The 22780-nt window shown below is 41.2% G+C and overlaps 1 protein-coding gene across 2 annotated transcripts in view; it reads left to right on the top strand.

Annotated features, from left to right (window-relative positions):
* The first annotated feature begins 7152 nt into the window (after window positions 1–7152).
* The window catches only part of LOC142388586 (SPRY domain-containing SOCS box protein 4-like), a 46372-nt gene continuing 30744 nt past the window's right edge, over window positions 7153–22780 (top strand). For both annotated transcript variants that reach the window (XM_075474006.1, XM_075474008.1), the window contains exon 1: window positions 7153–7449. The gene's annotated coding sequence lies outside the window, so the exon portion shown is untranslated. The remainder of the gene's footprint in view (window positions 7450–22780) is intronic.

The raw sequence follows: 22780 nt of genomic DNA, 5'->3' as shown, positions 1-22780 counted from the left end.
GGGGCTATGACCCCCAAACTGGGAGCATGGCTCCACCAGATCCTGGGAACAACATCAGAGGTCTCTGTCCCAAAGAGTACATTCTAGTAACAATTAAGACACTGTGTAGAACCCTCAAGCTCCCAGGCTTATATATACATATGTATGTGTGTGTATGTGCGTATATGTACATATACATATATAGTTTACATATCTTACAAGTCTTTTTAACTGAAGCACAACAGGACTGGATCCAGAAATGATAAATTCCAGCAAAATTAATGGTGGCATACATTTCGGTTGAAAAACACACTTACCTAATTCATTTCCTGGCCTGAACAATAGCACTTCGTCATCACATTTGCTCTGGCTGAACCAGCCTGACTCATGCACTACATCTGTCAGACTGAAAGGGAGGAGTGTGTTTCTTAAACAATCTGCTAACAATGCTACTGTTCTTGGAAAGATTCAAAGTGGGTCAAGATTCTGGTTAGGCCTCAATTGTGAGTTGATTATTGGGGACACGTTGTATGAGGACAACAAGAAACAAAAATTATAATGGAGCCAATAGAGTGTTATGAATGGTACTTTGTTTACCTCTGTGATATTGCAACATCTTTGACAGACTCTGTTTTGTTGTCTGACTGGGTTTTAATCGCAATCATATAAAGAGAAGTGTTCATCTTCGGTATCTCATACTTTTAATTTTTCCTTGGCTTTTTTTCCCCTTTTGCTCTTTCACACGCATTCCACTGAAGTAATTCGCATCTCAAAGGACCTGTTGAAAGAAATCATTCAGCTGTCCTGAGATGGGCAATCTGAAGATTTTCTTTTACATTTTCATGGTGACTTAAAAGGACCAACATTTGACAAAGCTTTGGCTCCCGACTATCCATTGCTTGGCTTAGATTTAAAAACATAGGGTCCCACATTTTCCATAAGGCTTCTATGGCAGTAAAAATGCCCTAAAGTATCACTGAGGGGAAATGTGTTTTGTTTAGGTTACTTTTATCTGTGACACTATAGCAAAAGGAACTCGATTTTGTTCACTGATGTCAGGTGGATGACAAAGGTGACCCCTGCCTCCTCCATCTTCTCTGGTTCTGTAAAATCAATAGCTCTATGGAGATAGGACGTACTGTGATTTCCTCTTTAGATTGCAAACAGTCCAGCAAACTTTGTGGCAGTGCTGAGATGTCTGCAGGTACCCTGTAGGCTCCACATGTAAGGCGGGATAAATAGTTTTTGCATCAGGCAGTTGGCCAATTGTGCAAATAGAAATGAAGTACTTAAAAGTATGTTTCAGTGTAGCCTAGGTGTCTGATACCAGATGAGAAGGCAGGACTTAAATGAACTGGTTGGACAGGTCTATATTTGACTGAAGTATAAATGGGGTAAGTTTAGGCTCATTTAAAAAGTCCTTTGAGAAGTACAGACATGTGATGTAGGTTTGTAAAAGTGTACCCATGTGGGCATTTATTGTTTGATTAAAATAGCGTCAATGTTTATCTGTCTGCATATTAAGAGGAGAGGTTGCAGTAATCACAACTGGTTACTCCAGACATATGTAAAGACAGATTCCAATTACAGGTATAGACTGACAGAATTTCTTTGTACCCTCGAAGTACTACTTAGAGCTGCCCACTTGTAATTAGATCGCTATAGGTGCAAATAGGTAACATACAGAGCTTTTTAGGAGATGGTTGTTCTGATATATTTAAAAAAATCAGTGTTGCTGTAAAAAAAAACAACTGTAGACATATAGGTTTTTTTGCAACATAAACAATTTTTGTGTAAAAACCTTTATTAAATCAGCAGTTTAGCGCAAATTGTCTTAAATACATAAGGTTTTATGTACAATAAAAAAACTTGTTCTAATATATTATCTTTCAATTACGCTTCTGTCTAAGTTATATCAAAACCACTGATTTAGCCAAAAAGAACTTCTTGACTGTATGTGCTTCCTGCCCTCCCTCAGTCTAACCCTGATTGGTATGGTCTAGTCAGTAGAGGTTCTCTGTGGCATCTCCAGATGATATCCACATGAACTTCAGACAGTGTGTGCAGCTCGTGGCAGTTGTAACCCAGAGTGAAGAGCTGAGTTTCTTGGATTCTTGAGCAGCTAAGCTCCAGATTCCGACTTCTCGAGAATCGGTTAGGGCACACACTGTCATAATGGAAAAACACAACCTAAGTATTTTGCTGCAAGTATGCTGTGTTTGATTGCAAATGAGAACAAAGTGTAGTGGGACAAATCTTGTGAGTTCCTGCATAAATGGGCCAGTAGACCAGCTCTGCCTGTCTGCCTTTGCTAATCTTTTGCCAGCCTTTCATTATTATTTTGAATAAGATCTTGCTGGATTTGTGTTCCAGGACTGGGTTGAAAGGCCAATGACAACCAATTAAAACAGTTTAACAATACATCACACACCCAATCTGAACGCCAGGACACTTACCACTAAGAATCAGAAATCAATAAAAAAGACTCAATAAAAAACTCCAAAGTAAATCTCATGGGGGTGTTCATTTGTATATGCTGTCATTTTTGATGATGAAAGGAAATCTTTGAAAGGCCTCACCACAATCACAAGAGCTTGAATAAGGGCAACTGGACTCCTTCTTGGATCTTGAAGATGTTTCACCTTTCATCCAAAAGACTTCTTCAGTTCTAAACTAGATGGTGGGGAGTTTTCAGTTTATAGACCACCAGATTTCATACGTGGCAACAAAGGAAAAGTTGAGGTGATCACCAAGATCTATAAATGATTCATCCTCTCAACATCAAGGCTGCTTTATTAAGATACAAGATAGAGAAAAGCTATCATGATACTTATTCAGGTCTTTCTCTATGTTTTGATTTGAGCCCCCCCCCAAAAAATAATCTCCCTTCAATGAAACTACATAATCTTTTTTTTTCATTGAAAGCATACCCCTCATGCCATAAAATGGCTTGATGTGACTCTGCTCCTTTTCCTAATTCAATAGGCAGAGATATGTGAAAATGAGCCCAGCTTCTTCGCTTCACTGATTGCCTGCAGTGGGGCACGCACAGATACATCTGCCTAACATCAATATCAGTCGATATTCAGCTTGGTGACAGCAATCAGCCTATCAGCAAAAAAGGACAACACTTAACCAATGGCAATTTCTCTGATGTTTCATTGACTTTGGCCTGAAAGTCAATTAGGATTAGCCTGCTGCTGCAGAGTCAACAAATATCCATTAGGTGGCAGCCTAATTTCACCCAGGCAACCTAATTTTCACAAGAACATTTTGCTTGTCCAATTTAAGTATCAAAAAGTCATTGATAAAGTAAGAGTTTAACAGGCTAAAAAGGTTAATTTTCACAAAAAGTGTTTTTCTCATGTGAAAGGCTCTAATATAGGTTTCTCAATACACTTGTGTGAAAGAGTTTGTGCTCATTCAAAGATGTTATGAAAAAGGAATAAAATACCAACTGTTCAGTTTTTTTTTTCTTCCAATAATGCATATCTTATAATTTCACTGATATCAAAGGAAGAAAAAAACAGCAAAAACAATCAGCATCAGCTATTGTCGGCCAAATTATTGTCTGTATTATTGGTATCGGTATCGGTATCACAATTTCCCAATCAGTGCATCTCTAGCCTGCAGTTCTCTTAGAGTCACATACCAGTTCCCCAACATGGGTTGGACAGTGTGAGGTTTTTACTGCATTTATGCTTGCATTCATACTAAAATGAGTTGTCTTCAGTTTGGAACCAGGGTAACTTCACCTTTGACTCCTCTTTTCGTGTCTTTGTCCCTAAAATCAGAGCTACAAGCAGAGGAAGCCTAGAGAAACACAAGAAGAGAGGAGTCAGTACACACACACACACACACACACACACACACACACACACACACACACATCAGGCAGATACATCCTTACTTTAGAGCCGTCATTCGGTCATATGAGCATTATATGTTGTGTAAATATCCATCCATCCATTTTCTATATATTTAATTAAATTCAGGGTTGCGGGGGGGCTGGATTCTATCCCATCTGTCATTGGGTGAGAGACATGGTACACCCTGGACAGGTTGCCAGTCTATCACAGAGCCACAAAGACAGACAAACAACCATGCACGCTCACACTCACTCCTAGGAATAATTTAGAGTCACCAATCAACCGAACATGCATGTTTTTGCGTGGTGGGAGGAAGCCGGAGTACCCAGAGAGAGCTCATGCAAACACGAGGAGAACATGCAAACTCCACACAGAAAGGCCCTAGCCGGGATTCGAACCAGGAACCCTCTTGCTGTGAGGCTGCCGGAAATAGGCCGAAATAGTCTTTTTTTTTTCGTTTTGTAAGATATGTGAACACTAGTGGTCACAAAGGCAACTGCATTTGAATTGTAAAAATGGCGTCCGTAAATGTGACAGTTTCAGTCGTGTTGTAAAAAAAAAGGTATTTTAGTGTTTGACCGTTTTCTAACCCTAACCAAGTGAAGTTATGGGTTAAACCCGATCAGGAAGTGAGTAAGTGCTGTTCTGTTATTAATTTGAGCATAATTCAAAAGGGAAAAAAAAGTCCTTGTTATATGTTGGTCTTGAACACCTGTCAGAAACACATCAATGATTGAGGGTGCTGCGGGTTATGGTGCCATCCAATTGGCCCTCCCCCAACTCTTGATGAAGATTTAGTAACTTCCTAAAGGAAACACTTGAGAATGACATCTGATCTTATGTGGAAATGCTCAAACAGCCTAAGTCTTATTTCCCTCATGAAACCTGTGCAATAGTACTTTTCAGGACAACATTGTGTGTTGTTATTAAGGTATGAACAAACTAAATAAATGATCGTATCATTTGACTTCTGGAGAATTTTCTTGAAAGAGTTCATGCAATTTACTCTGCCCAGCTTCATGCTATTGAAGCCACTTGTGTTATTGAAATGAATTGTTTATTTAATCTGTCCATCTGTCCTTTATCAAGATTTGGATGAATAAACCTTTTGTTGCATTTGGCTTACATTTGGCAGTCTCTACTTATGAGACTTTATTTCAAGATCCGACACTATGAAAGCAGCAGATGGGACACACAGACACAGGCGCACACTGGTGTGAAATATACAGCATAAAGAGAGTAGCAAAAAAGCAGTAGAGACTTGCATTGTGTGAAAATAAAACAAGAGTATGTAGGGCCTCCAACTCGACAATGTTAGCAGTATGTGGCAATATACTAATGTTGACACTCACATCGCTCTTTATGCGAATGCAATGGAAAGGAAATTTCCAAAAGTCGAGACAAGGCACTCCCTGTATCGTCTGACATGCAGAAATCTTTTGGTTGATTCAGTGAGACTGCTTGAAAGGCAGAACAGCCTTCATTTGTCATCAACTCTGAAACAGGTCCTGGGGAGAAAGATGTGACATGAGAGGGAAGACATAACGATAGACACGGAATGAAAACACCTGATTGTAAAGAGTCTGTAAGGGGACTTGGGGAGGACTTGGTGTAGGCTGGTGAGAACAGTTGCGGAAGGTTTCTCAGAAGTCAGCCCTGAAAAGCAGGCAGGCACACACATGCGAACTCAGGAGTGTCACAGCCTCCTTGGCAGACAATAAATATGCACAAGGCTTGTCCTTACACAACCTAAGAAATTCACTGTGTGAGTACACAGCATGGGAGTGTGAGTCATAGTCAGTTGAAGCTGTCTTTGTCTTACTATGATCAGCTTTTTAACTTGCGAACAGAGTTTTTACTGTTTGAGGTGACAGCTTATGCATAGATCTTTCCCCCTGTCCCAGTCGTAAGCCCCCCACGTCCAGGTGGCAGCTGCATACATGATTTGATGGACAGGAATGATGTGGCATTGATCTCCTTTACCAGCTCAGCTAGAAATTTAGTTGTTTTTATCAAACTATTCAAATATGGCCTCAATGACTTATTGTAGGAAGGCAAGGAAATCTGACTGAAATGATATCTGCTGTGTTAAGCCCGTCAACTTCAGCTCTCTAGGCCTCTTTTTTTTTATTTTCACCGTAAGCCTTATTCCATCCAGGCCTCTACTCATGTTTGTGTCTTTATTTGATCATCTTACAGGTGAAATACACATATTTGCCTTTGGACCAAAATTTCAGAGAGAGAATTAATACCAATAGAAGTTGTGCGTAAGGATGCATTCAAGTCATTTAATGTTTAAGCGAGTGAAAGAAACAGAACTGATAAAAAAAAAAAGAAGCTCGTGCTGGGGAGTGCCCCAGAGCCCCTGAAACTGATTGAGCAAAGAAGAAGTTACTTAACATAAAAAAATCCACTGGATACCCTCGACACAACATAGTGATTAAACAATGCCGGGTGTTCAGCCAGAGGCTACTTCAGCTCCACTGCAACATAGAACTGTACAGGAGGTCATTCCTGTCTACAGCAGTAGCAATATGCAATGACTTTTTTTCAATGTTAGGTAAGTTTAGGTGTAGAGCCTAGTGGTTACTTGGCTGAGTTTAGACAAACGCTCTGTGCTTATGTAATAGTTGTCAGATGGTTTAGGAATATATGGAAAATAGAAGCTTGCTAACACATCTGTTTGGGTCTGATCCATGAAACAAGCTACTACCACTTAAAACCTGTTTCAAGCTACTTTTTAAATTGGCTTTATTTTCATTCAAATTGGAATATGACAATGAAGTGTTAACAAACATAAATGACAAAGGATGCTAAGAGGTCCCAAAGATATGCTTTGAAATTTCAGTGTAATTTCTCATCGAATTGCTATATGACACAACATGGAATCAATGAGAATATCTGACGCTACAAGTTAATGTAAATATACCTCAAAAGTAGCAGACATTTCGTGATCATGCAGTGTAAAGCTATGTAGGGCATGAAGTACCTCCACCCTGCCTCGGTCAAAGAAATACAACTTAACAGGAAACACAGTAACGATACATAAGAAATAAAAGCATGAAATTAATCGCTTTGATCACTGTCGGCAACACAAAATGCACAAAAGACTCCACAATACTACCCCCCTACTTTTTGATTACGACGCCATACACACTGAACACAAAAGCGCTTTGTTTTACGAAATAGCATTTTTGTTCAGGTGTGTCTTTGTTGACGTCGTGAGGGGAATACACGATATTATTCTAGCTAACTTGACGTCAGTCACCTTTTCTTGATCCCGACCCTGCAGCCAATCAGAGGCTGTCAGGGACACACGAGCGGTGCTAATTTCCACGGAACAGGCTGCAGACAGGAGGAACAAAGAAAGAAAAAAAGTCGCCGCTGCGCGTTAGGCGACCTTTCACTTTTCTCTAGCACGGACAAAAACAGGTTTTGCTTTGGTGTTCTTAACCATTGTATGTAGTACTTCTCTCGAAGAATTACAATCCGAAGAACCGCTATCCCCGAGGAGAGACAAAACTTCGCGTCGCGAGAGGTTTTGGTCGGGTCGTCTTTCTCGAAACCTTGCCTTGATGCGCTCGTTACAAGGCAGCATATGGTAAGTCGATATTTCCTCAGCAGTTAAACCATCATAACGTTATCAAAATTAGCTGTAAAACCAACACAAATGGCACCTACACGGCGCCGTTCTTTGCGGGAAGCAGAAAACTCCGTAAAGTCAAACTTTTGAGGCAGTGAAAGCACCGATAAATTATTTTCACATTCAGCCAGAAGAGATCGTTTTCCAAACTCTACGCAGAAATGTCTCATTTGAGTACTTCGTAACTTGTTGGCGAAGGCACTCGGAGGACCAAAGCCACAGGGTTCTTTTTCTTATCTTTGAGTTTTCAGCTAATATTTCTGCCTGAAACTATTACGGCAAGTTGGATATTGTATTTGTCTAAAACGGTCTAACCTGTGGAACAGCAAAGACTGGTGTTGCAGCAGTGTGCACGAGACCTGTATACCCATTGTTATATATACACGTTTATAGCCTTTATTTCCTAACCTGTATAGGTAGAAAGTCACACATACGCAGAAACATTGAGGAGACATTGGAACCACTCAAGCGGTGCTAAATTATGCAACGTGTACAGGTTATGTCAATATCAAATGACTTGATTCAGAATGGAGGTTTTGGCTTGGTGTTTTTATCCATTCATGGGGAACGATTCACAGCATTTTGAGATCCAGTCAGCTGCCGTTAAAGAACACTTATCTTGGCTTCGTTCATGCATTAATGATGCTTGGAATTGTATACGGCTCTGGGGATCCTCGTGTCAAATTGCATGTATCTTGCAGAGAGTTAAACCGGGCAGGCTTTTTTTTTTTTTCAAGTGGACTTTTAGTGTTCTGATAAAGTTTGCCTAATATCCAAGGCTAAGTGCTTTGAATGTAACTACACCATCTGCTTTGCCCTGCTGGGCATTGGCAAGGCTACAGTCCAGATCAAGTGTTAGAAGAGATTTGTGTGGGTGGACCACAGCAGATGGTGAGATGGAGAACATAGCTGGCTGATGTGGTGGCTAGGCTCACTGTTGTGGTTGTTGGGCTAACTTTCAGTAGGAACTTGTGTAATAAAAAGCTACAATCTTTCCCCATGAAAGCATTTTCTCTTGGATAGCTGGCCAGAATGAAAAATGTTATGGAATGTTAATTAGCTGTTACACTGATAGCTAGCTCATATTCTCTCGACACAGATGAAATGCTGCCTCCTACATTCCACTTCCAACCATCTGGGCTTTTACCCTATGGCTGTGAAGACATCATTTGACCTCTGTTACCATGGGAATGGGTGTCGTAAACATGACTAGGTCGAGGTATTTGGAGACCAGGGGCCTCATGTACAAAGGGTGCGTACGCACAAAATAGTGGCGTATGCACCTTTTCACGTCAACGATCAGATGTATCAAGAGTGAAATGACAATTACACGAGTGGATATAAAAGCATGCGCAAAGTGGTGCAATGCATACCATTAAAAACAATGGCTGCTTTAGCAGTATTAGAAGACTTTGCAAATGGTGCAATTAGAAGAGAGAGTGTGTTCACTAGACAGAGAGGATTTGCTGGCACATGATGGCGACTCATTAGCTGTTTTGAGGGAAATCTTCCTAGACCTGTATGCAGAGCTGCGGCCGGCGTTGGAGCGCAACACAGCTAGGAGGCATGCGCTGCCGGTGCCCACAGGTGATGTGCACACTGGGGTTCCAACCGGGGCATTCCAGAGGGAGCTGGCCATGTGTGGGACAGAATTATCCGCATCTCAGCCACTTATATCAAATTCCCACAATGCAGTTGAACAGGCCAACATTAAAGCTCAATTTGAAGCGAGAGCCGGTTTTGTAATCGGAGCTATCGACTGCACACACATTGCTATAAAAGCGCAACCACATGATGAATTTATTTTAACAGGAAACATTTTCATTCGATCATATGTGATGCATAAATGCAATTCACCAACATTGTGGCGAGGTGCCGTGGTTCAACGCACGATTCATACATTCTGAGTAGCAGCATCGTTGGGAACAGACTACAAGGTGGCACTGTGCGTGATGGTTGGCTTCTTGGTGAGTAACTTTATTCGTGTAATTGTCCTAATATTATTCCCCGTGACGTGCATTGAGTATGTGCGCCCCCAATTTCTATCATGTCTTCACAGCATCATAGTCGGTGGTTAAAGTTAGTTTCTTGCTGTTTTTTGCTGGTTAAACTTCAGCTTAAGATCTTTCTAACAAGCCTCTGATCGTCTCTGTAGGTAAAGAGCAGTGTCACCCATAGTTGCCCATAGTTGGCGGTGGGCAGCCACTCTCCGCTTCACATCCACCTTAAAGTCGGACCACTTCTTCTTCAACTCTGCTTGTGTGCGCTTCTCTGACCCCACAGCATTGACAGCCTCGCACGCGCTCTCCCACCCACTCCTCTTGTGTTTGCTGCTTATGCCGAAGGACAGCGTGCCAAAGAACACATTTTTTCAGGCCTCCACTTCAGAAAGTAGCACCGATATCTCGCTTTCCGTAAAGTTCTCATTTTTTCTCATTTTTTTTTCTTATTCATTCTTTTTTCTTTATTTTCTGATCGTGCAGCGAGGGGAATCGCAGGTGCAGGGCTCATTTAAATATGATTTGCAAATTTAAGTAGGGGCGTGGACAGGGAGGAGTCGGGTGCTCCGACATGTGCGCTCAATTCCACGTTGAATGGGATGTACAAACGAAATGTGCTTGGATTGATGCGTGCACACAGATTCATACATCCGACGTTGGAGGGCATTTGGGTTCCAGCGTACGCCATGTTTCAGTAGGAAATCCACGCAAGTCTTTGTACATGAGGCCCCTGCAGTGGAGTTTTATGTATTAATCTACAGTCTGAAAAGAAAAGATACTGGTAACTTAACCCTCCTTAATGTGCCAGGATGGATGTAGAATTAACCCACGCAGATCACCTTTTAGGAATCCCCTGGCATTCAAACTGAGCCCCGTACTTTACTTGTGGCAGAAATGTTTTATTAGGTGGATGCATGGAACATCAAGAGGATAATAACAGAGGATGATTACTGAGAGCAAACCCAAATGATTGACTTTGTCTTCCGTGTTCACTCGACTTTGACATTGCATGTAGCACCTGACTGATTAGGGACATGCAATAATCAAATAATGCAGAAAAAACCCCATCAAACCCATAGTTACACATGAACTGCTGTCATGGCTCTTGACTGATCTCTCTGAGTGGTTGAGTGGTCTTGGAAATTAGATAGAGACTGATGTTAAGAGCTTTTTAATGATTTACCAGCCAATGTCATTTACCTGTTTTGGGTTAGATTAGGTTAAAATTACAGGAATGTAAAATGAGACCAAGAGTTTTTTTTTTTTTTTTTATTAGTTTTTTTAGATTCGTTTAGATTAGTTTAGATTTTTTTAGCTTTTGCATAGTGTTTGACACTCATTTATTTGGGCAGATGTTACTGTGGCTGTAATATGTCCCATAAGGGCTGATTTCTGCGAGAGCCTTTCAGTTTACACTTGTAATTCAGATGGTACGAATACAACGGAAAGGTGGTTAAACCCTTTTTGAAAGAGGAGTTTCCATGATTATACATTTTAAAGTCATCTGCACTTGTTCAGGAGATATTTTCTTCTCCATGAGCCAATACCAGCGTTTTCTAAACTACATCACCTTGCAGACGTGCACTGCCTCCCATTAATGTGACAGAAACTAACCGTATCACTTTTACATCCCGAGTAGGTCACTCATTATGCGGATGCTTAAATATGAAGAAGAGTGATGTATTGTACAACCACTGTACACCCGACAAGCTAATGAGTTGTTAAGACACCATGCCATGATTTTTTACTGACAGAATACTGAGTACTATTAACCAAGTCATAACGACTTGGATATTAGTACCTCCTTTGATGTGCTGTTCAGTCCTGCGTAAATATTCGTAAATATGACCAGTGTCTGAATATCATCACTTTGTCACATTGAATCTGTTAATATCATGTATCTAGTATCTGAAAATGGCATAAGTCTGGTCATTCCCCTCCATCCCACACCCCATTTCTCTATTTCACACATATACAGTAGTAGAGGTGTGTACTCAGAGCCCCGGCTGTTTCAGCACATGGGGGACTGCAGCCAGTCGGTCTCATGCTGACTCAGTAGAATGTTAATGTTGTGAAATGCCTTTAAGAGCAATCCGTTGCTGAGCAGGGCCGGGCCGGGCCTGGGCTCTCTGGGACGGCAGGTCATTTTAACAGGCCAGCATCACCCCTGTGTTTGCGAAGTGTAAGCACTTCAGTGGCTCACACTAAACTGGGCTGCTTTTAAACCACTGTCACACATGTTTCAGTTGCTCTTCCAGGAAGCTTAAATGATTTTAAATGAGTGTCAATGACTGAGAACAAGCTCTCCATATATTGGATTAATGCTGTATGCTTTGGCCCTATTTGTTCACTGGTGTGTATGTTATGACATACAAATCCAAATGAAATCAAAGAAAGAAACCAGGGGAGAAATTCCACGAGTTGTTGTCATGACCTTGTCCTCACTGACAGCAGTCACATTTTCCTCTTGATTCGCAGGGGTCATTTGGTGGGCTTTGTCTGCTAGAAGGTATCATGAGAAGAGTTTAGCTCCGTCACTTGTGGCACCACAGGACCACTGGCTTCAGTGTCAGCATTGATTAGATGTGACGTGAGACTAGGCATGGGCCGGAATGAGATTCTAACGGTACGATAACCTTAGGCAAAAATATCATGGTTTCATGGTTTCCCGGTTTCCCGGTATTATGATTACAGCCTTGAAATATTTATTTTATATATCTGTATTTAATTATTTCTGAAATAGTGTGCTTCAGTGGACACACTTGGGAATTATCTCATTACTTTCAGGATGCCATAATAATAATGGATCGGTTTTATATAGTGCTTTTCATAATACTCAAAGCCACTTCCAGTGAATGAAACAACAAAAAGCAAATTCCGCAAAGTTCTGCCAATCTCCATCAACGGGTTCTGGGAGTTGAGGTGGTCACTATGTTGTTTCAGTGCAGTGTCGTACAGGTGCCTGTACCGCACTTCTTGCTGAGTCTGGATTCAAATTGGTCCATCCCGTTTGTCGTTTTCCACGCGTGCCAAGATATAAATTTTGACTGGGGCACGACTACGCGGCAACCAAAAATAATAGACGGGGTTCGGGGGGCTTACCTCCTTCAGTCATCATTCAGCCTCTGCAGAGCTGCCTGCTTGTCACTCACAGCAAGCGGAGGTGCGGGGGGGGAGGGGCACCATGCTGCAGCTGCACACGGCTTGAGGGACCTCCACTTTCCCTCAGATGAGACATCACATAAAAAAGATAAATACATTATTATTATTTTTTTTTATAAAAAAAAAAATATTTAGATATACTTATATATTTATATTACCTCAAACCTTGACTTTTTAATAACGTGGTTAGTGTTGTTCCGATACCAAAATTTTGACTTCGATATGATACCTGCCATAAATACCTCGATACCTGATATTGAACCGATACCGCGGCAAAAATCTAAAAAAAAAATCTGGAAAAGAGATTAATAATGGTCCAGCTCGGTCTCACTATGGTTTAATTTTCAGTAGCTTGCTCCTTTCCTGTTGTTTGAGCAAATTACCACAGAGCAAGTATGAGCACAATCTCTTCTGTTAGCATATTGGCTTTTGCTTAACAAGCTACTTTTCTGTCCAATATCAACATTTGAGCAGTGAACACATTAATGACTGACTTATATATTTGAGATACTATTTTATTTTAAACAAAACCAAACATGCCACTACATGGTATATGGCATTACACTATGATGGACAAACGTACGTCAGAGAATTGCAGTGAAGTATTTCAACCTTTACACTCAGAATAAATAATTTAAAAAATATAATTGACAAAATAAATAGCTACTGAACATGCTTTAACAAAAATAAAATTATTGCTTTCCTCATAAACAATGAAATCCCAAATACACTCTCTCTCATCCTCTGAACTTCTGCAATATGTCACTTGTTTGAAATGTCCACCTAGAAATAATTATCAACAAAACGGCATATATGCCATGACATTACCAGAACTGATAGAATATTAAATGGTGTTTGCAAGATATGCTTAAGTCAACATTAATAGCGTGAACAACATGTCCTTTCATAAGCTAACTAGTTGAGAATGATAAAGGCTCTATGGTATGAATAGCCTACAGTCACTACCTCAACAAGTTTTGGGGAAAAAATGTTGTTTCATACACTCGATAAGAAAGGGGCTGTTCGTGCGGGGCTAATGGTGATTTCAGTCACATTCGCCAACCTGTCGGTCTTTGAATTCTTTGTGAAGCAGGGGATGTCTGTCAGCGAGGTGCTTTGGCATGTTAGACGTGTTCCCTCCCTTCGTCTGCACTCCTTTGTAGCATGTCTTGCACACCGGCTTCAGTGTGTCTGTTGGCTATCTGCGAGGTAAGCGAAATAATTCCAGATTTCGGTTCTCATGCCATCTCTAGCGTTACTCTCTCCCTCACTCACTGCTCACCTGCTGCTGCGTGTAGCTGAGTGAGCGAGCTGAGGAGGAAAGCAAGTTGGGCATGCCCACTAGCCCCTGCGTGGATGGAGTGTGGCCAGAGAATGACAGACTTGGCGTGGCTCGCTGAACAGAGACAGAACGTTATTTTACGAGAAGTATCGATACTAAAAAAAGAACGTATCTTGCGTCAGGGTATCATGATACCTTTCTAGTATCGGTATACCGTCCAACACTAACTGTGCTATACCTTGAAACTGGTAACCGGCCCATGCCTATGTGAGACCTTATTCTAGAAAAAGCGTTTCTAAAATGCATTCACCCATTTGAAGACAGGCCTACTTGTCATATTCCTCTTGGCAGAGAATGTGTGAGTGAAACAGAATGTAAGGCCTGTCACTGCTCTGTACTGGATTCTTACCCAGGTGCTCAGTGAATGATGGATGCTCCTCCCAGTGGAGACTGCTATGGAGAGAAGTTACTGGGGTAGTTTATCTCTCACATCTGAGAAGGATGTGGTGTATAATGCTCCTTCTGGAAGAAACTCCCACCCACATGCTACTATACTGGTATACTGAAGGTTTGCATTTTATTGCTGCTGTAACTACTTTGAATGAAAATGACTTTTGACTGCGATTTCCTCCATTTGTTCCCGAAATGACCTTTTGTACTGAATATAGCTTTGCATGATATTAGACACCAGACACAGAGCTTCCATTGAGCTGTTTTCATAAAGCTGCCCACTTGCATGTCTTTAGCAACAACCTGTGCAGTAAAATAATTTGACTATCTACACACCTTTGAAGCGTATTCCCTTCATCCTCATCTACTTTCCTGCCATAACAATCAGTCATGCAAAACGGTGTACCCAAAGCATGGGGTCAGTGGGAGGCTTAGAGTCCACACACACACACACACACACACACACACACACACACACACACACACTATATATATATATATATGGTGAATCCTCTCACCTCAGATGACCCATTGTGCAATGATGTGTCTGGGGTAGTGCTGAAATACAGTCTCACATGGCAGCCTGTCTTCTGTGCAGGGAAACATAAATGGGGTTATAACTGCAGCACAGTGTGCATAAAGATTGTTTGTGGAAGCAGGAACAATGCCTCATTATGGGATCGTAAAAGCATCACTATGCTTTTTTCTGCTCATCTGCGTTAGTGTTCTAAATATTGTTTTAATGTGAAGGAGGAGGTTCAGACTCACTGAAGTGACTTAAAGGGATGGTTGCACTAAGTTGTACTAAGTTGTACGAAGCTATTCGGGATAACTCGATAACTCGGCTGATGTTCGGCCAAGATCCGAAAAACTTCGGGTGGTCTACTTGGCTGGATGTCACGGTTCAAATGACCCAAGGGTGAATCTACTCCGAACCATCCCTTTAATGAAATTTCATTGGCTCAGTTCCTCCGAGTTGTAAACTTCAAAATTATTTTTATTTTTTTAAGAGACTCATGTTAAAAATGGTTGTTTAGATGGGCGATATTTTCCCAGCGAGAGCGCCTGTGGTAGTGTGTACAGCTATACACTCTGATAACCCTGCGCAGGATAAGAAGTGACCTTTTTGATGTATTGTTTAGGTTCAGTGTTAGGACAGTGTTAGCCCGATTCTTTCATTGGAACCCCAAGAACAAGCTGGAGAAATCTTAAGTTAAACAAAGAATTTATTCGTGGTCACATGTGAAGTTTAGCCACGCTGGACTCGGAGTGACAGAGCCCTCGCAGAGCCCCGATATCCGGAAACATTTCATATTTATGTCCACCTTTGTCGAGTGTAAGTACAACCTCTGTGAGATAAAGTATAATTGGACATTTGACATTGCTGGTGATCTGAGCAGGCCATCCACCGTCTTTGTCATGTTCTTTGGATGTGATAAACGATGTGTGAGTTAGGGCTGGGCGGTATGGCCTAAAATGTATACCCCGGTAAAATTTGAGCCACTGACGGTATACGGTATATATCGCGGTATGGTACTTTTGTATATAAACAACAGAACAGTTTCTCAGTGGTTACCATAGCACCAAATAAACACTTTCAATCAGGATATTTGCAGCAATATTAAATTAAATGTATTGTGCAAAACAGAAAACAAAGGAAATATAAAAAATATATACGTTATATTTATATTTCAAAAAATAAGAAAAGGTACATTTCCTCGAATACACTCTGTGAGAGAAAAGCCGCTGCCTCTTGGATAACGTAACTTTCATTGGCGCCTTCCACTTATTCAACATGCTCAAATATACATAAATTATTTAGTAAACTACAGAATATGAATACATAAAGTCTAAGAATAAAGCCAATTTATAACAGACAGCAAGAGTGATTCTTTTTATTTTGACGTAACTTGAACCGCACTCAAAGCTCTTTCTCTAGTTTCGATCGTCCCGTCAGCCAAGGTCGTTGTTAAGCGGTGCTGCACTGACATGAATAATAAAGTTGTATCGTGTGGTCATTGATGGACACGACTGGGTTCCCGTTACGCTGGTGACGTTAAACGTCTTTGGGTCCCCTACAATATCTTTGGGAGATGGCTCCATCTTTAAGGTAAACACAAGAAACTTGTGCTAAAGAAAAAATGGACCAGACTCGGTGAATAATTCCCTATACTCCCTATATCAGGGGTCTCCAACCTTTTTCCCTCCGAGAGCTACTTTAACAAAATAAAAATGGCCGAGAGCTACTCGTGTTTTGTAACATTTATTATCATTGCTCATTTTAAACAAACTCATTAAGCCTTCTTTTCCTGAACATTTACAATATGTTACTGTCCACATCTCACATTCTGTATTAAAACATCAAAAATAAAGAAAAAAAATTGCATTCACAATAAAAAAAACATTGAGTTCAATTCAATATTGAGCAGTGAAGGGGTGTGTGTGTGTGTGTGTGAGAGTGTGTGTGAATGTGTTCAGAAGTTCAGCCTTTTTAGCTAGTGAGATGACTGACACTGCAAGGAGTCAACAAGAGAGGTGAATGCTGGAGTGTATCCACTTAAGTTCACTCTTATGGAGTCATTTAAATGTTCATCAGTCAGTCTCGTTCTGAACTTTGATTTCAGGACATTCATGTCAGAAAAAGCTGACTCACAGAGGTATGTAGACCCAAACAAAGCAGACATTTTCAGAGCTGCTTGGTGAAGATTTTCATAATTATCTGGCTCTACCAAGCTCCAGAAATGCTGTGAATGCTGCTGAGACTTTAACTGCACATTGTTTTGAAGGTTTATAACTTCCATTTCCATAGGATCGACACAGAAAAGTTCAGCCATCTGTCCTGAAATCTCACTTATGTCCACATTCATGAAAGGGTTGGCCATAAATGTCACACAGGGCTCAAGTTTCTCAAAGTCACTGAATCTATCAGCAAACTCCTGTCCAAGCCTTGATAAGAGGTCACAATACTTGGACACATTTAAAACGCTGGCTGCACCTGTGTGACTGTCCAGCATCTTTGAGATAGAGGGGAAGTGCTGAAATCTTCTGCTTTTCACTTGCTGAATGTACAATGACAGTTTTGCACTGAACGCCTTGACAGCACTGATCATGTCACATATATTTTTAACTTTGCCTTGTAACTATAGGTTCAGGTGGTTAATTTTCTCATTTACAATCGGTCAGCCAACTCGAAAGACTGTTCTCTGGGCGCAGCCATTGTTTACCTCTCACTGAAACGTAGCACCTCTGTCGTCACTAGGTAGCCCGGCCTCCGACCCCGCTCCTCACGATTTGATTGGCCCGATTAAGTTTCGATTTTCAGCCTCGCAAAACGACCACAAGTGAGTACACCAGCCCGGGAGCAAATTCAATTTGCGGTCGCTAAGGGCGTCTAGATTTCTAGGCTACCTTCTCACATCACCACTGACTGGCAAATAACTATTGGGAGTGTTGGAAGGGGTGGGACACAGTGAATTTTGATTGGACACAAATTTAAGTAGATTTGCCGAGAGACCAATCAAGTTTTCAAATTAATGTATGATTCATTGGCCCTTTGGCGAGCTACTTGGAAAGGGGCGGCGAGCTTCTGGTAGCTCGCGAGCGACGCGTTGGAGACCCATGCCCTATATAGATCAGTAAGCAGTGCTGACCAACATGTTATTGGGGTCATCAGGTGGGAACCTCCTTTCATCAGTGTTTCGTCTAGTTGGGCCCACGGTGCCTCCAGGAGGTTAGACAATGACTCATGTTAATACCCATTTCTCTATCTTTTGCACATGAATGCTTAGGTTAGGTCAATTCTGTGTGCATGCAAAGCGAAAAAGGTAGAAGTTGTTTGTAATTGCATGAAACTTTGGCTTTCGGATTTATTGCAGTGTCAGTTGCTCCTGTTTTCTGTGAGGTGTTTCAGTGTGACATGTTGCTGGGTCGTTTTTAAGGCTGATTCTTACTCGGCGCAACCTCGCTCTTACTAGCTGGTCGCAAATGGCGCAAACGGTCACGTGACCCAAAATTCTGCCACGCCCCCCGTCGCAAGCTAGAAAATCCTCGCGCGGCGCAAGGGCGCGCACACAACTTTTTTTCTGACTTCGCGCGCGCTCAACCGGAAACAGCTGACCAAAAAAAAGAAAAAATGAACACTGCAGAGACCGTGGTGACCGAGAGGATGCGCCTCTACAAACATCTGTACGACACGTCTATGAAGTTACACTGGGACAACGTTTGACAAAGTTCGTCTTGTTGCAAAGGACGAACATTCCACCTTCTCTTCTGTTTTTGCCGCAGCCGCTCTGAGATACATATACAGTTCTACACCCAGAGTAAATTCATTCAGCATTAGATGTGCCAGCCTCTGCTGACGTGACACCACAGGTGGCATTGTGTATGCTTTCTTCGTATGCTTTTCAGCTTGTTTCCTCAACAGTGACGCCCGCTGGTCTGGAGAGAACTGCAAATGTGACGCATTCTCGGCGCAAACTGCGCTTATGAGCTGAAGGAACTGTGAAGGGGCTGGCGCTTTCGATGACGTCATTAATGGTTCTCGAGCCAGAACAGTTGCGCGTTTGCGCCGAGTAAGAATCAGGCTTAAGGCTCTGGGAGATCAAAGCGGCACAAAAATGGAACCGACACTTTTTTTATATCGCTGTCTTTTTTTTTTTCTTTTTTAACCTTTCTTTCAAAAGTTTTAAATGAAAAACCTTTCGAGTCCTTGAGCACAGCAGCTTATATCGGTTCTCACTGTAAATTCACATCGGGTTGAGCTGAGGCTAATGATTTCTAATCTCCCGAGCTGACGAGGCCATGAGCTCTGTTATGGCAGATTGAGCTCATTTATCTACTTAAAAATGACATGACACTTTTGATCTGCTGACATGCCTCCCAGTTAAGCCCCTTGTCATCAGAGCCATCCCATGGCCTGCACGCAGAACGTGACGAATCATTTCTTGCACAGCCAGATACACTGTTAATATCGGCTTTGAGCTTCCTTTCTTACCAGACAACATGCGGCACTGGAGCGAGTGGCTTCTGCCCTCTCTTCTCTGCAGATAAGAATGGGTTGACTTTGTAAATGGAACGGTGACTCTAACTAATTTTTCCTTTTGTTTTCTGACGCAGACTGTAATACTTCTATCAAGATGCAGAGGGAATCCGTGTGTTTTGTTTAGTTTTTTTTAATTATAATGGGAAGTCGGCCCAAACACTTGTTTTGAATACAAACAAGTCTGTCACAAGGGCAAAGAAATAAATTGGCAGATGATCATGTTGGTGTTCCAGCTCGGCAACGCTGACACTAACTGTGCTCTGTGGATGAATTTGGTGGCTGGAGCGAATACTCCTTCTGGGGCATAAATGAGTGCAGGGTTTCCTACCCAATGTCAACATTTGGGAGGGGCTGCCCATGTGGCAAACTACACGTTTTTGATTTAGGACCTCGCCACTCGCTCTCAGGTGGACGTTACGTGTGCCAACATACTGTACTGAGTTTTCCTTTTTTTTTTTTTTTTTTTTTTTTTTTTAGCCATAACAAGTATCTCATTAAAAATAACCTTTTGAACAAACTCGATCAGCTTTCTGTACAAAACTCTCTCTCATGCTGCTCCCTCTCAGCCTCGGGCATCGGCAGAGAAGAGCATGTATCACTGCATCACTGTTTCAGCATAATGTTGTTACGCGCCGCATTTTAGCTGCACCTAAGTAAACCAGGCGGCTGAATAATGGACCGAAGGGGCTTCGGTGAGAGGCAGAAGGAACATGGATGCGAATGTAAGTGAATGGGAGAATAAAGATTAAGTCTGTAGCATCTATTGTGATGTAAATACCAAAAAGTACGAGCGGTACAGAGCTGAGTACTAAGCCCCAGAGCGCCACATGTATAATTCAAGGAAAAAAAAAATGGAAGCGATGATTGCCGTTTGGAAGGAATGTTCCTCTGTTCTTTCTGCTGTTTTTTTTTTTTTTTTTTTGCGACGCTGCAGTTGTTTTAAAGTTGAAGTATTTTTGAATCACCTTCACACTGACTGAACACCCTCCATGTTTAAACTGAGGTCCATGCGGAAGTCAGACCATAGAACTCACTTGAGACTGGACTGAAACACACAAGGTTGGAAATGATTGCCGGCTCCCAGCAGTCTCCCAGCGGCCTTCTGCTGATAAAGGGTTTACCCCCCCATCTCCCCTCTAGCCTTCTTTAGAATTTTCAAATCATTAAAATCTGCAGTTCTAAGTAATTGCCACCCTCATCACTGATAGGAAAACCTCCTCCTGGGAGCATGTTAAGCTATAGTACAAAATGGTTGAGTCAAATTGGAACAGTGCCTCAGTTGCAGCGAACTAACTGATTGTTTTGTTAGTTATCAGGAATAGCGAGGATACGGAGCTTATTGGTGGTACAACAGATGTGCACCTGTTACAGAGAAGCCTGAGCAGTTGTTGCTTAAAAGGCCTCGGAGAAGGCGGCTGTCCTGAGAAAGAGTATACATTTCCTTTGAAATGTGTCTTGTCTTCTTATACAGTCTTGATATAGCTTTGTATTTTATCGATACTGTTGCCCCAGTTCTTCTACATGTTGTTGTTGTTGTTGTTTTTTTTTTAAATCATCAGTATTTCGTCTAGTTGGGCCCACAACACCTCCAGGAGGTTAGACAATGACTCATGTTAATATTTATCTACCTTTTGGTTTAAACCCCCCCCCCCCCAAAAAAAAAACAAACCAAAATACCCCCCCCCCCCCCCCCCCAAAAAAACAACTTTATTATCAACACAGTTTGACTTCATCATACGAATGTCCTATTTGACAAAAAGTCTCAATTTGTTATTTAGATTTAGAACGGTGTGTTTCAGTAAAGCGGTATAATGCAAATTGGTTTCTTCAGTGGCTTTGTTCCCGTGCTGATGAGTGTTTGTTATTCAGATTGCTTTGCCTTTAATTTTCCTTCCAGCATTCCACACCGGCTCACCGGCTGATACTGGAGCTGTGTGTGTCGGGTGGAGGGGCAGTGGTAAGCCACCCTGCTGTTTGGTCAGACCACACAGTCTCAGTGCCTGGATCAGTTGGATGTATTTGTTTGTCAGTTTAGAACAGATGTTCCCTGCTGCTATCATAATACATCAGTAGAAGCTTTCTCTGAAACCTCTATACTTGCAATTAAACTGAAACACAGATACTTATGGCCATTTTTAGTTTTCTATACGTGTGTTCTGTTTTGTTTTTTAATCAAAGAGGCTAAACAAGTTCTTGGTTAAACTGTAATATGATTTGTCTGTTTGATACATATGGGCTTGGCCCCCTAATGTTCGGTTTAACGAGGGCAAAGGATCTGATCTGCAGCAGTGGGAGAGAGGCTACTTTAGTGTAATAATGAGAGAAAGCTGTGAGTGGGCTGGTCTGTTGTCAGTGTTGGGTGAACTCTAGTGGGTGATACCGACGCCAACAAGTTTCACTTGACATTGTGTTCACAAAGGGTGATCCGTTTAACTCTAGCTGGTAATCTGTTTGCTTCTTCATTTCCCCAACTTCCTGGCACACACAATGCTCTCTCCAAAATCCACATCAGAAGTTACAATATTTCAGCTTACTCCAGTCAAATTTCAGGGGAGGGGGAAAAACGAAGGCAAAGTTTCGCTCACCTGTGGGAGACAACCAGATGGGCTGCTGGTGGAATTGCACATGAGCACATACGTGTGGAAACAAGACGGTAGGGTCTTTGCATCTCGTTTTGTCCGTTTCAGTATCCCACAGTATAAATGAGAAATAAAGCAATGTCATTCTAAAAAAGACGAGCGAGATTACAGTTAAAGCACCAGACTGATGAGAAGCATCTTTTTTCTTTTTTTGAAACACATGTTTATTGAACATTTTGTTAATTTACAAACGGTGAACAACATAGAACAAGAAGGTACATACAAGAAAAAAAAGCAACAATAATAATAGCAATAATAATTATTAAAATAAAATTAATATATAAATAACTGGAAGAAGAAAAAATAACAATATTAATAATAATTTTTAAAACAAACAAGACGTTTTTAACCACAAAACAAAATATCATTGCTTGTGTAAGAATCATGGTGGTAAAGAGATAAATAAATGAAAAATATGTGAATAAATAAATGCATATATATATATATATATATATATATACATATACACACACACACATGTAAAGGTCTAAATATGTATACTAATTCAGCTCTTCATTCCAGCCATCTACTTCATTGTCATTTTTCTCAAGGAAATTACAGAAAACCTTCCAGATTTTCCAAAACTTGTCAAGCTTATTTTTTGTGGTGTAGCTTATCTTTTCTAAAGCCAAGTAAAAAGACGTCCCTGTTAACCATTGCGAAGTAGTACAAGGTTTATCCCTTTTCCATGAACAGGCTATACATCTTTTAGCTT

The sequence above is a fragment of the Odontesthes bonariensis genome, chromosome 9 (genome assembly GCF_027942865.1).
Source record: "Odontesthes bonariensis isolate fOdoBon6 chromosome 9, fOdoBon6.hap1, whole genome shotgun sequence".
NCBI lineage: Eukaryota > Metazoa > Chordata > Actinopteri > Atheriniformes > Atherinopsidae > Odontesthes > Odontesthes bonariensis.
This window is presented reverse-complemented; position numbering and strand designations above follow the sequence as displayed.